The 14,369-nt window shown below is 37.7% G+C and overlaps 1 long non-coding RNA gene across 1 annotated transcript; it reads left to right on the top strand.

The window, feature by feature from the left end:
• The first annotated feature begins 6,884 nt into the window (after positions 1-6,884).
• Positions 6,885-13,518, top strand: LOC113964494. Its single transcript, XR_003533208.1, has 3 exons — positions 6,885-6,977; positions 8,323-8,443; positions 13,429-13,518. It is a non-coding gene; the product is annotated as an uncharacterized LOC113964494 (long non-coding RNA).
• The last annotated feature ends 851 nt before the right edge of the window (positions 13,519-14,369 follow it).

Here is a 14,369-nt window from a genome sequence, read left to right as displayed (position 1 = left end):
TCACCAATACCAGTACAAAATCACAGCTTTAGGTTTTTTCTTTAAATACCTATGTCTTTTTGAATATTTGTTTGTTTGTTTGTTTTGCTTGCCCATTCTTTAGCTGGTTCATTCCTTTCATTCTTCTGCAAACAACAGAATTTTTTATTATGGACTTATTTTTTTCCCTGCTTCAATAGAAATTATTTTTATTTAGAAGGTTCAAGTTTATTTGAAATCATAGTAAAGTGAAAGGAATAAAGACAAATGAGAAAATAAAATAGGCCTGAACATGACTAGTATAAAGACGTAAGTTAATTGTGCTGGCCTGTTCAATGTGATTTTTGCCATTAGCAGGAGAAAACACCAGGCTTTGCACTGACCTGGTTGTACAGGGATACACACTTGTCTGTGACTCAGCCTGAGCTGGTTGGGCTTTGTTTAACAGCTGTGCAGTGGTCAGTGACTGCTGCATGACCTGTTTTTAGCTTGAGTAACGGGAACCTCTGTGTGGTAAAGGCCAAAGAGAACCACTGGGCAATGAACTATAGTCCCCTGGAGTATCAGGGCTGGGGGGGACGTTGTTCAAACTTGACTGGGAAGCGATGAGAAATACACCACGATAAAAAGCATAAAAAGATGATTTTAAGTGGATCTTTGGGATACCCAGCATCAACATCATACTCCTCTTGGTGAAGGACTGAAGATTTTGATGGTTGCTGTACATACAACACCCCTCCATCATCCAAAAGCTTCTCAAGGAAGCCTGAAACCGTTGACCTTTGGACACAAGAGAACATGGGAAGGGGAAGCACATACCAGAGAAAAGGGCTATGTGGTAGGAAGTGCTATTTTCTTTCTATAGCAATTTTTCCTGTATTATTAATGAAGCATTTCTGTGTTAATTGGACAATAGGGATTATTAAGCTATTAAAATACTAGCTGGACTGGCAATACATTTTGAACATGCATATGTAGTGCATTCCCTTTGGCCAAAAGAAGATTTTTTTTCAGTGGGACATAAACTAAATGGAGATTTGTGTTATGGAGGCATTCAAGGGAAAAGTAGAAAACCATCTCAAGGTAGTAGCAGAACTTCAATATAAAGTATTTTTGTCTGTTGATTAGAAAACAAGAAAACCATTCCTTTTGCAATTTTTTCTGTTGCTTCTGAACTCTTATATTACTATGCATAATACAATGGAAGCCCACCTTGGTTTTAGCCTTCAGGGGCTACCTGATGAGAAAACATTGGTAAAAAGAATAACTTATAGTGCCCTTTTAAATACAGTTGTACCAACATAAAAAGGTTTTGTACTCAGCTAGTATTCATTATTTTTTAATTTTCTACAGAATATTCTGTATTTGATATTCCTTTTTAAACTGCAGCTGCAAAGTTCATAGGACTGTGTAGGAAGGTCACATTTATACATAGAAAGTACATTTCTGTCTCTTATGGTAGCAGGGAAGTAAACGGAAAAACGTAACCTATGGCCATCCTAAAGGCTTACAAGCTCCCATTAGTATTTGTAAGCAGTTTTTCTGAACAAAAATCCTCCTGATATTAAAACTTTTTTCATTATTTTCAAAGATCTCACTCACAGCTGTCATGTGTGGCTCTGGCAATACTGTAAACCTCCAGACAAGATGAAGAGTAAATCTCCTGAACCAAAATGTAGGCCGAATGTTCCCCCAGAACATAAATTCAGCAAATCTGATCTGAACTTCTTGCATTCCCTTTTATCTATAGCACAGACTTTTAAAAATTATTTAGGTCACTGTCATTGGTTCTCAAAGGTCAGTGCACACTACTGAAGTACTCCAAACTTGAGAGCAACCTTGGGAGACAGGCCACAGGTGATATGCCATGTCTCGGTGCTTTTCCAGTCCAGAAGCGAACACTGTATCAACACTATGCAGACTTACAGATATAGATGAAATTACCCTGGGAGAAGCATACTTCGAAGAGAGATGGGTAGGGTAATCTTGTAGTTGAAACTGGGATTTGACAGAGCTGGCTATTTCTTTTTTCACTTCGAGACTACCATTTAAGATCCCTCTCTACAATTCTGTGCTCTGATATGACTGGGGGAAGTCTCAGAAGTAAATACTACTACTACTACTACTACTATTACTACTACCACTACTACTACTACTGTTTTATCATTAGGAAATTGTCCTAGTTTCGGCTAGAACAGAGTTAATCTTCTCATGGTAGCTGTGAGGGGGAGGAGCTTGGAGCCATGCTGGGTGTGTCTCAGTTGTTATTCTATAACACCCACATCACTGCCAGGCAGTGGAAGTAGGAGTTCTCACTTCCAAGAAGGAAGGGGGTGTGGCTTAGGGAGCAAGAAAAAAGGGAACATACAGACCATCCGTGGCCATTTTGTCCTTTTCTGGGGGAGTGTGTGGTGAGCTGAGAGGTGGGGTGGCACTGGTCCCACATGGATGGTTTGTCCCCCACTGGATTTTTTTTTCAGTGTCTTGGGCTTGGGGGAAAAAGGCAGGCATGGACAGTTTGTCCACCATTGTTTTTATTGTCTTGGGCTTGGGAAAAGAAAACATGGTGGAGGGAGCGGTGCGGGGGTGCCAGCTACAGTTGCATTGCTTTGGACTTGGCGAGCATTTTTTTGCATGTAAACCACCCCTTTTTATATACTTTTGTTATTAATATTGTTGATGTTCCTTTTATTATCTCATTGCTGTTTCCAGTAAATTGTTATCTTAACCCGTAACCTCTACCCTTTGTCGCTTTCTCACTGGAGGGGTTGGGGGGGAGGGGAGCAGCTGCATGGGGTTTAATTTGCAGCTGGTCTTAAACCACAACAGAAGTTATACCAATATTTTCAACTGCTGTTTCTGTGCTTTTGTTGATGGAGAGACTCCTGATTACGGTGTTTGATGGGTGCACTTACAATGCTCTGATGGCCATCTACAGTACTTTGGGGAAGACGAGGTTATAGAGGGATAACTCATGTTTTCTAAATGCATTGTTTGAACATAAGGAATATTCATGGCAAAATGACTCATGTCTGCCTGGTAAGTGAGACACTTTTCAGTGAATTGCTTTCAGAACCTTATTACATGCAGTGGTATGTGGCATCAAAGCAGCCTCTTTTTGAGTGCATGTTTTGATGCAGTGCAAAACACCTGATGTTTCATTTATTCAAGCAAATATCTAGATAATATCATATGAACTTAATGGAAAGGATTTAATATGCTGTTAGTAACAAAAATTCTCTAGTAGTAATAAGTTTTACATTATAACCAGTCATTATAAATGGACTAAGCTTATCTGTTGGACTTGACCCCATATTGGGGACATTTCCCCATATCTAAAGAAATCTGTGTCTGACTTGGGTTCTCCATGAGTTGAGTTCACTTCACTTCACTGAATCTTATTACTTTGATTCTTGTTTTATTCATCTCTAGTTACAGCATAGGAAAACCTTTTAAGGCCAGCTCATTGGGCAGTGAAGGGCTTTTGATGAGTTAAAAATGATGTTTCAGATAGAGGTGCAATTATATTTCCTTAAGGAAGATTGCAGGAACAAATGAAGCAAGTACATTTTTTAGACCATGGTACAAAGGAAATTCTATAGTAAAATGAATTATTTCTATGTAGATGAGAGGGAAGGGACAGATGAATATAGAGGATAAATGAACAAGTTTTTAATGTGCACATGTTGATTTCTTTTTCAGAAAATTAAATAGCTAGTCCATTCTTTTTTTTTTTTAAAGAGTGTAAGAATGTACAATAAACTATCAGTATTAAAACTAGTTGCTGGCACTTTACTGAAACATAATGCTGAAATGCATAATGGACTTGTGTTTCAGATGCTATGCTCAGTTTTGTAAATAATAGATCTGCTGTTTTGTTTAGTGTTGCTTACACATATTCTTTGTGATGTATTGTCAAATGACCTTTTTGACTGTTTAGAATACCTCCATTTTCGATTTCATTAATGTTCAGTGCATGAAATATTCCCCATAAAAACTTTTCTGAGTGTAGTAGAGACAGCAAATGGGGTTATGGCAATCTGTAGAATGGACTCAGCTCAGACAACTTTATAACAGCTACAGATCAAGTTTTCATTGTGAGGCTACCTATTAAATTTATAGACACATGAGGAGTTCAAAGAAAAAAATCTCTAAGATTAAGTACCCAGAGAGATTTTAGTCAAATTGGTGTACCTGGTATCTCTTCCATGCATGGCACTGAAGAGCTTTTGCTTCTGTGTTCTGCAATTAAGCTAGTAAGGCAGGAAGTAAACAAGCATAAAGCAAAGTGGATTTCAGATGTTCTTTATTTTTAGACTGAAAAAATTTCTGATGAAGATTGTGACATTTTCATTAAGTTTGTCATGAAATTGGTTTTCCTAACATTTGAGCTCAGTTTTACTTTTTTCAGGCTGCTGGCCAAATCAAACTAGTGAAAAAACATCGTATTTTTTACCAAATAAAATATTTTTGAAAATTTTGATGGCATTTATTCATTTATCATAATTAAATGCAAATGTACTTGTACAAAGACTCTAAGTAAAAAGAAAGGAGCATCTGACTATTTTCTGGTACACCTGATGACGTATTTTCTAGCATAGGAAATACTTGGCATTTTCACAATGCCATCCATATCTTGTTTCAAATCCACATTGGCAAGTTTCCATGATCACTTGAATGTGTATTTTTCTGGTTACATCTGTAATCATAAAATCATAGAATGGCTTGAGCTGGAAGTGACCTTAAAGATCACCTAGTCCAATCCCCCTACCATGTGCAGGAGCACCTTCCACTAGCTCACATCACTCAAAGCCCCATCCAACCTGGTCTTGACCAATTCCAGGGATGGGGCATCCACACTTTCTCTGGGTAACCTGTTCCAGTGCTTCACTACCCTCTGAGTAAAGCATTTCTTCTTAATATCTCTTCTATTTTAAATTAAAACTGTTCCTCCTTCTCTGATAGCTATCTGCCCATGTAAAACGTCATTCTAAGAGCAAACTCAGGTAAGCACATCTGGCACACACATGAGTCCTCTAATGAGTAACATGAAACCCTGAATTTTCAATCACAAAATGTTTGTTATAAATGCCAAAAAATTCTGAATGTCATACCTTGGAGCAGCCAGCCATTCGTGGGGTTAGGCTTTTCACCTGCTAGTTATTTCACAGTCTGCATGAGAACAGCTCTCACCCAGGGCATGGAGGGTGCAGATGGTGATGCTCTTGACAGCTGACTTGTGCAGAAATAAAAAACCTTCACACCGCACCAGAGTGATGTATGTGGAAAGTCAGATTCTCAGTGTGTCTATCAGTTCTCAACTTTTTATTTGGTAAGTAGGATTCTTAAGCCATTGTGGTCTCTGATTGATTCTTTTCACTATGTGTTGCATGCAGTTGTAAGAAAATAAGCCTAAATAATAACATTAAAAGCATACAAAATTGAAAGGTTGTTTATTTATCAGTACTTCATGTCCTGGCACCAGCACCCTCAATTCGAAGACCATTTTTCTGTGATTTCAGAAATGTTCTTTACACCAGAAAGGCTAAGTTGCTTTCCCCATACTGTACGCATTTAAAACAAAAGTAAATATCATAGCAAAAATCTTTGCATGAAATGATTAAATAAGTATCTGCTGTAATAATTGTTTGTTAAAGATAAAATAGGAGGTCAACAGATCTCTTTGACATCAGGGAAGGAGTTAAAAGAAGTTGGAGGATGCGTTGGTGCTAAGCAGTACATGTACAAAGGCTGGCCCTTCCATTGCAATTTTAAACTGTAGAAAAAGACTAAAATTTATGACTCAGGGGGAGATTGATGGAAGACCTTATGCAAAAAAATTACTGATGAGAAAAAAGAGTGGAGATAGACTGGAACAGCTAAATATACTTTGGCAGTTGAAGCATGCAAATATATAATAAGGCAATCAAGAGGAGAAAATGATGTATTCCTAGGTTTTGGACTTTATTCCATAAAAACAAAAAAAACCCCAATACTTTAAAAACAGAGGAAATACAAAGGACTATTCTATCCATTAGCACTATAAGGTAATATTTATAAATATATAATACAGAAAGAAAATGAAAGACTAGCTTTTACAAATTATACTTTACTGATGGATTTTCAAAGTCCGAGGAAGCATAGTAAGGATCACCACAGTTTGTGGTTACCCTGGCACTTTTTGAAATATACAGATGCCAGCTTGAACTGTCCCAGCTATACTTCAGCCAGGGCAGCATTTACATTCTCCTCATCTACCTTTTACTTGAGTTTCTTTTGAAAAATTATCCTTTTCTTTCCTATCTGAAAACCAGCCTTGCAATGTTGCAAGAATGAAATGGATGTCGTGGACTCTTGACCTTGAGGGTCAGATCCCTTCAGAGGTGGCTGAGACAATCCATACACAATAAGCAAAAAATTCCAGCTGGAGTGAACTCAGAGGTAAAGTATTGTGACTATAAAAGTAGCTGATGCTAGTTGAACAGCTTGGGACTCACTTCAAGGAAAGGGAAATGCTGGCCCTATTCAAGTAGGAGAGTAGTTCACCTCTCCTTTTAGCAAGGTCAGAGCTTTTCTCTGAAGATATCATCCTATATCTTCTCTATTCTACCTTCAGGTAGTAAAGTGGTGTCAGCAGAATGACTTGTAAAAGCTCTGCTATATCACAGAAAAGGGCTGTGAGCTGTGTTCCTGTAAGTGATCCCTGAGCCAGGTCTGTGTGAGCGGCACATCCAGGTGGTGCCATGGGCTGCCCAGTGTGCTGCGAAAGCCCCAATGGGGTCCAGTTCTTCCAGAGTAAATTAGCTCTGCTAATAGCAAGGGTAATTAGCGTGGATTCAGAATACTCCTGATACAGCAGAGTTCTTGCTCTTTTTGCTTTGTTTTTGTGCTCATTTACCACTGAAGTGCTTATTCATGGTGTTAAATTGCTCTGTGTGGATGACTACAAAGGGGAACATTCCTCACTGCCTGCACAAGTAAAGCAGGAGCTTCACTTGGTAAGTGTGTCTCTTCATTCCTCAGTGGTGTTACAAGTTGTCTTTCTCAGCCCAAGAGCTTTCATTGTTAGTGGTGATTGTTGTCTGAAGATTGTTCTGCTGGTAACTGACTGTTACTTTGGTTGCTTCACTGGGCTGAAACTATGTTATTTATAGTGCTTAGTCATTGTGTAGAACAGATGTATCTTATTATCCTGGGAACCATTCGGGATTCAAAAGCACTCATGTTTCTCATGAAATGTGGAGGTTATGTCAGGTTTGAGGGAAAAAATACTTGGTTTTTTATTTTTGGAAAGTTAATCAAGCATTAGGGTGTCAACAGTTGCTTTCAGTAAAGCTGTATGAATAATTGGTTTTATCCCTTAGCAGATGAACCAAATTTAAAAGATTATTCAGGTCAAACTTCACAGCAAGTTTATTTGGTGAATGAAATATGTTTCATTTTCATACTGTCCATTTTTAACTAAAGAAGGAATCTGAAAGGATAAGTTGCTGAAAGAAGCTGCTGACCTTTCACAGAACAGGGAGGAGAAGAGATCTGACCTTCTTGAAAATGCTCCCATATCATGAGACAATCACCAGAACAGGGCTATCTTTGTTACCTCCAGCATATGCAACATAAAAAAAGCATATTACAGAGAGGAGTTGGAAACCCTGATTAAGGCTCCTGCTTGTGGCCTGATCTTCTATGCCTTTTATGTTCTTATCTCTGAATTTGGATAACAACACCGCACTCAGATCTTGGGTTGCATCATTATCCCCCATTGGCTTTTGTGCAAGTGTCCTATTAGAATGAATGAAGCTTAGAGAGGTATTAAAAATAAAAAGAGAAAGAATTTAGGGGAAGATTTTTTCTGTATTATGGTGTATATGGCTTATGGTGTTCCTGCTTGCTTTTTGGTTCAGTATTAATAAACTTATAAGCATTTCTACTGGAACTTAAACACCTAAATCTGTAGAATTTGTAAGTTCTTCTAATGAAGCTGAGCAAATCTTGTTCTAACAGTCTCATTTTTTTCAGTGTTTTCCTGAAGTGAAAGAAACATGGTGCTATTTTTCACAAGCATGTAATGGTTATAGATGCATTCACCTTAAACTGTGTCATCTGTTTAAATCTCTTTTATGACCAATTTCAATTCCCTGGGAATTGTGCATTCAATATAATATTAAATTTTGTAATTTTTGAAGTCTTTAATTAATATTTGAACAGTAACAAAGCATTTCATTTTTCAATGAGCATTTTCACTTGCTCTATGGGAAAAAACCAATGTTGTGTTAATACTGGAAATCCTAATTCTGGTCACAATCTGTTGAAATGGCTTCAGGTTTATTTCATACCTCTCAGACACCAATTAATTTTTAAGAGCAGAGAACCCACTGTCGTATTCAATTGGACTCAGTGTGTCTCCGGTGCTATACCAGGGATGCGAAGCAGCTGCCACTTGGACTGGCTGTGTTGGGACTGAGTAAGTAACACATTTTCACAAGCAAATGCAGTAGTTTGAGTAAGGAACTGCTCCATTTTTGAGAAGGGCTTTAAACACTAGTTTCACAGTAGAGCTTTTTTGGAGAGGAAAGATGAATCCAAAGACCTACATTGACTCTTTTCTTGGATTTTAGATGGAGCTCCAGATTCTGTGTCATTGCAGATTTCATTTTTCTCATGGCAAAGCACAAGAGAGGAAAACGTGAATTCCACAGCTTTTACTTTAGCAGTTGTGAGGAGCCACAGCCTGGATATTTTAGGAAAAAAACAAATTCTAAGACTCAGCTACTCAGCCTAGCAAATGTAAAGTTGTCTGGACTAACCTCACACTTTTCAATCCAGTTGCTTTCAGGACTGACCGTACAGTTTAGTTTCAAAGTCTAAATCTAGGAGATTTAGACCTTTGGGAGCAACATAGCTCACAGCACAAAAATCTCTGAAATTTTCCTTGCTGCATTAAACACTTGTTCTCACTTCCTCTCCAAGGCTTTGATTTCAGCAGCTTTATGCTCTGTTTTATTCCTTACTACTATACTCTTTGCTTTGTAATAGAGAAGAAAGAGTCCTGACTTTTCAGGACACGTTTGTGCTACTATGTGCTGTTAATAAAATTTATGTTAAATAATGCAAAATTGCATACTGAATGCACCTGGATTGCTGGTCACGAGCTGGACATAAGGTTACACAAGAGGTAATTAAGGAAGTGTTTGTACACAGATTGATGTATCAGGAAAGACTTGAGCTGTGGGGGTCATTGACTTGAAGATATTGAACCATTAACATTTACAGGATTTCTTTGGTGGCAAGGACAAGATAATCATGCTAGAGGAGTAATCCTACCTTCTACCAGAGCTGGGATTTTGATTCAGGACTTTACCTGGGGAAACAGAGCTCTTTTTGTTGTGGTTCACTCTAATACCAGGTCAAAAGGCACTCTGCCTTCCAGCTCGGTAGAGAGAGGTGAGGATCAGAGGAAATGGAAGCATTTGTGACAAAATTGGGCAGGGTCTAGCAGACAAAGCTGACACAAAGCCAGGATCAAGAGAAACCTTAGGCTTGAAGTTTTGAAATTCTTGTTCTGATTATTTTTAAGCCTTGCATGGTCTAAACCCAGCTTTAGTAGCCTTTTCTGGAAAAAAACCAACTTCTTCGTTTGATCCTAAGTGGCCAGAGTGCTACTTCCTGGATATTAGGGAGGAAACCAAAGGTGTCACTTTGCTGTGTATATATCTCAGCACTGACAACAGCTGGTAGAATGCATAATTTTTTAGCCAGGACTTTTTCTATTCCTACATCAGAGAGGAAAAGAATGGAAAATTTTATGATAGTGCCTCTTTTTCCTACATCAGAATTAACTGACACCTCCCCCATGAAGAAGCATCGTGCTGTTTTCCCAGTTATAGGCTCAATGCATGAAGGATTTACCAATGACACATTTAACACTCTAGGTCGTTTCTGGTAAGAATACTCTAAAATTCTTAAAGTGCTAATGAAGATTTTGTCTTAGTGCTAATTTGAACTATCAATAAATGAAATATTCAAAATATGTGTAACAAGACTGTAAGTCATTCAAAACTCTAAAGGAGCTATAATTAAGTTCATAGGTGGCAATAAAAAGATGACAAGTTGTTTCATTTTGTAATTTTCCTGTTTGATTGTAGTAAGTACAGTTCCCAAAAAGTTAAGTACATGGAATTCCAGCCAGTACCAATGCATGCACATATAATTCACCTCAAGTAATTAAGAATGTTTATGCAAAAGTAGGACAGTGAGAAATCACTTTAAGTAGAGCACTCTCTTAAACAACTGTGTGCTTAAGGTTAAGCCGATATCTAAATGATTGCTGTATGCAGTCCAAAGGACATAAGGAGATATTTGCTGCTGATTTTCAGTGTAAAATCTACCTTTGCTGCAGGAAGAAAAAAGAGGGATGATTTTTGCAACACCATCCCCTTCCCCAGCAGCCGAATTTTATTCAGTGCAACTCACTTTGCAGACTTTCCTGCAGGTTTTGTGGAATTGTGATGGTCATGCTCTATATCCTGATTGAAAAGTGGTAAGGCCACCCAAAGTTTAAATCAGGGCAGAATCTGATCAGTAAAAGTTATCCCAAAAGTGTAGAAGACAAAGGAAAAGAGAAAGGACTGGGAAGAAGAAGAGACTAATATAAAAAGAGACAAGAGAGGGAGAAAGGTGGGGGGTGGGTTTTGTAGATGGTTATCTTGGAAAAAAGAAGTCATTTTTATTGAGAAAGATTCCATTAGAAAATACTATGTATTTAAACCTGTTTTTTGGTGGATTTGTTTGTTTGTTTGTTTGTTTTGGCTTGGCTTTTTTTTTTTTAATTAAGCTTAATTCAATTTGCAGTCAGTACTTCTATCGATATAATCAATGAGAATTTTTTTAGAAGGTAGATAACAGATATTAATGCTACAGATGTTTATCCTCTTTTCTGGGGAATTAAAAATGAGCATGATTTTAAGAATTTAGGTATTGCATGTATATGTCTGCATGGTTCTGACCACAAAGAGGAAATTTTATTCTGTGATCAAAGGAATACTTTTTACGCAGTAAGATAAAGATAATGCAAAAAAAGAGACATTGATAGCCTTTAATCTTGGTGAATGAGTAAGTATGTTTTGCAAGGCAGAGAATGACAATAGAGTGCATCCACTGTATTTTTGGAGTAGCTGTGCTGGTTTAAAGGTAAACCAGCAGGGGAAATGAACTCAACTCAAAAGAGAGATTATAAGTCAGAATAACAATTTAATAAAATAATACAATAAGTGCGATTATACAGACAAACAATTGGTTTTAACCCACAAAACCCAAATGCATAACCCAGCACCCTGGGGCATGAACAGAGTGGTGTTCTTTGGGCCCCCTGAGTCCAAAGTAAAAGGAGAGGGGAAAACCTGCTGGTGAGAGTGCTGTTGCAGTCTGATCAAGGGTGGTGATTGCAGTCTGGTTGAAAAGTGGTGGTTGCAGTCCAGTTGAGAGTGGTGATCTGCAGTCTGGTTGAGAACGGTGATCTGCAGTCTGGTTGAGAGTGGTGATCTGCAGTCTTCCTCTGGATCCCACGAGTGGTTCAAAAAGTTCCAAGACTCTAAGATTGTATATTCTCCAGTTCAGGCAGGAATGCTCAGTACTTCCCTCAGAGCGGGCAGTTCTGCAAAGGAGTGTGAGGGCAGGGAGGCACCCTCCTATCTTAACACCTAGTTTATAGCCTGAGGAGTCTGGCTCTATGTGCAGATGGTGTAAATGGTTCATTGATAACAGTTTCTGGGAAATGGCATGGATGGCTATAGAATACACAGTTTTGGGTTACACCCATACAATGATGAACTGGTCCCAGCTGTTCTAATTAGGACAGAAGCACTTGATAGTTCATTTTCTCTCTGTTTTAGCATCATCATGGCTAGGCTTTGCGAACGAAGATTTGGGAAGGCACTACCCACACTTATTGCAAGTGCGTTGGTGGCTAAAAAGGCCAATACAAGATAGACATGTTCGGTTGCAAAAGGCACAGCAGAAAGACTCCCCAGGCGGTACAATCTGCAAGGCACGATTCTTTCTATACTGTCTTTTCTCCTCAAGGGTGATCCTGCGTGCTTTCTCAAAGGCATCAGCAGCATTAAAGATAGTGTGTCTCCAGACCTCTTGATTGGAGGCCAGAGTTATGTTGATCAATATGGCCAAGGCTGAGATGTTGTTTCAGGGAGTCCTTGTATCTTCTCTTTGGGGCTCCTCTCTTGAGGCAGCCGGTGGCAAGTTCACCTTAAAGCAAGATCTTAGGGAGGTGGTGGTCCTTCATCCTTGAGACGTACCCTGCCCAATGCAGCTGTGTTCTCAGCAACATGGCCTCAATACTTGTGATTGCTGTCAATATCCTGAATACTATATAACTTTGTAATGAAAAAAAAAGTACTAATTTCTTATGAAAAATGAGAGGAAATACGTTTTTGTGTATTGCACTGGGTGAATGCTCTGAAAACAGAGCTGGAATCACTGACTGAGACCTCTGTGAAAGTGCAATGAAAGTCAGCATCATAAAGATGGGAAATGCAGCTGATTATTCCCTTGTAATTCCCTTTTGGAACTTAGGGCTGGGTTATCCTAGAGAGGCTGAAGGCGAAAGTCATTTGCAGAATGACTCATTAAATGGTCACTTAGATGTTTCAAGCAAATGTCACATTCTGATCTGTTCAGATGTTTGCAAAATAAAAAAAAAATTGAGAAGCAGGAGATTGATTGTAAAGTCTCTGATGTTGCCAGTGGAGTCATACAAATTCTTAAGACAACCCCCCCCACACCATTTTGAGTTGGAAATATTTGCTACAAAATGGATCTTTTCAGCATCTCAGTTTTCTCAGTAGAATATTCTGGAGAGCAGCATTTTTTATATGTGTAAGTGCCCTGCGTGTGTGAAACAGTGAGTTTTCTCCCATATGATTATCACATGTCTTAATTGTCACGTTTCCCATATCTGGCAGATGAGGTGGTTTAGTTCATAACGTATCCATCTGAAAAAAGTTGTTAGGCTGTCAATTTTTTCATTAGAGGTCTACTTTCCATTTTATTTTACATATTTTTACAGTGTTTTGCCTTTCAAATGCTGTTGGAAGAGATACTGTACATTGTGGGTATTACTGCAGTTGTAACTCAAAATTCTGAATATTCCTAATAGAGGTAGTTTTAAAGTATGCACCATTTACTTATTTACTGTGATTATAATAACTGAAAAAAAATTAATTGACTTTTAACAATAAGCAAATTCTTACTGCTTTCTAAGTTCCCATGTATTCATGCAATATATTTTGAGACATGCCTACACTAGATATATGTAATTAAATACATGTATTAATTTATTTTTGTATATATGTTCAGGTAATCTTTGTATTATTTTATCTAGGAGATTTATATATAATTATCTACATGGAGTATTCTGTTTCTCCTCTCAAGCAGATCAGAAGAGGATTGATTTAGATACAAGTGGCCCAGCAGGAGCAAAGAGATGAGGTGCTCTAACTCTTCCAGAGAACAGAATTAACATGGTCAGTCAAACATAATTTTTCACTTGTTTCATTTATGTAACAGGTAAAAATTAACATAGCTGTGGTTTTTTAATTTAAATCTGAATTGTTACAAAATTATGAATTGTATGAAGGAGATACATCAAGTTATCCTTGTCTCCTTTTCATTCTAGTAAAAAATACACGATCCATTCAGTAAAGAAGTGACAATCTAAAACATAAATTGTCATAAATACACGAGTTAATTACACTTCAGATTTCATTTCCTCAACGATAAAATAAAAATAAGTTAATCTAAAGCAAACATATGAATTTTGACTATCCCATCTGTCACATTTTCCTAGGAGATGGGTATTTAAATGGTATGACTCCATTTGATAAACTGTCTTGAGCAAGAGCGGGATCTGGACTTTTAGCTGAAGGAAAGAGAAATCTGATAGTGAACATTTATTACTATTTAAAGTGACTTGTTTGACTTATGCCCTGAAGAGTGATGTTTTGTATTACATAACAATAATTGGTTTTAACAGATCATTCTTTTTTCCTTTTTTTTTTTTTTAAATTTTCTTGCCAGACAAAACCATTCATCATATCAAAGTCTGACAGCAGACCTTAAAACAAAGTGTGACCAAAATAAGTTTTATGCTTTGAAAATTGAGTTTATGAGATACAAGGAAAATATTTTTTTCTCTTAAATGAAAATGTGTAACAGACAGTAACTGCTCATACCTCTCAACACACAGAAATTGGCCCAACAATGAGAAATGCGAGTCATAGGCAGGTTGGGAGTTTCACTGTACTATCATGCCATTGATTACAGCATTGAACTTTTATGTTCAGATGCCTTTATGGAACAGCTATGTTGCCACGGTC

This window comes from Neopelma chrysocephalum, unplaced genomic scaffold (genome assembly GCF_003984885.1).
Source record: "Neopelma chrysocephalum unplaced genomic scaffold, ASM398488v2 Primary Assembly neopelma1_42, whole genome shotgun sequence".
Taxonomy (NCBI): Eukaryota; Metazoa; Chordata; class Aves; order Passeriformes; family Pipridae; genus Neopelma; species Neopelma chrysocephalum.
The sequence above is the reverse complement of the archived record's forward strand: the minus strand, read 5'-3'. Positions and strand labels throughout refer to the sequence as shown.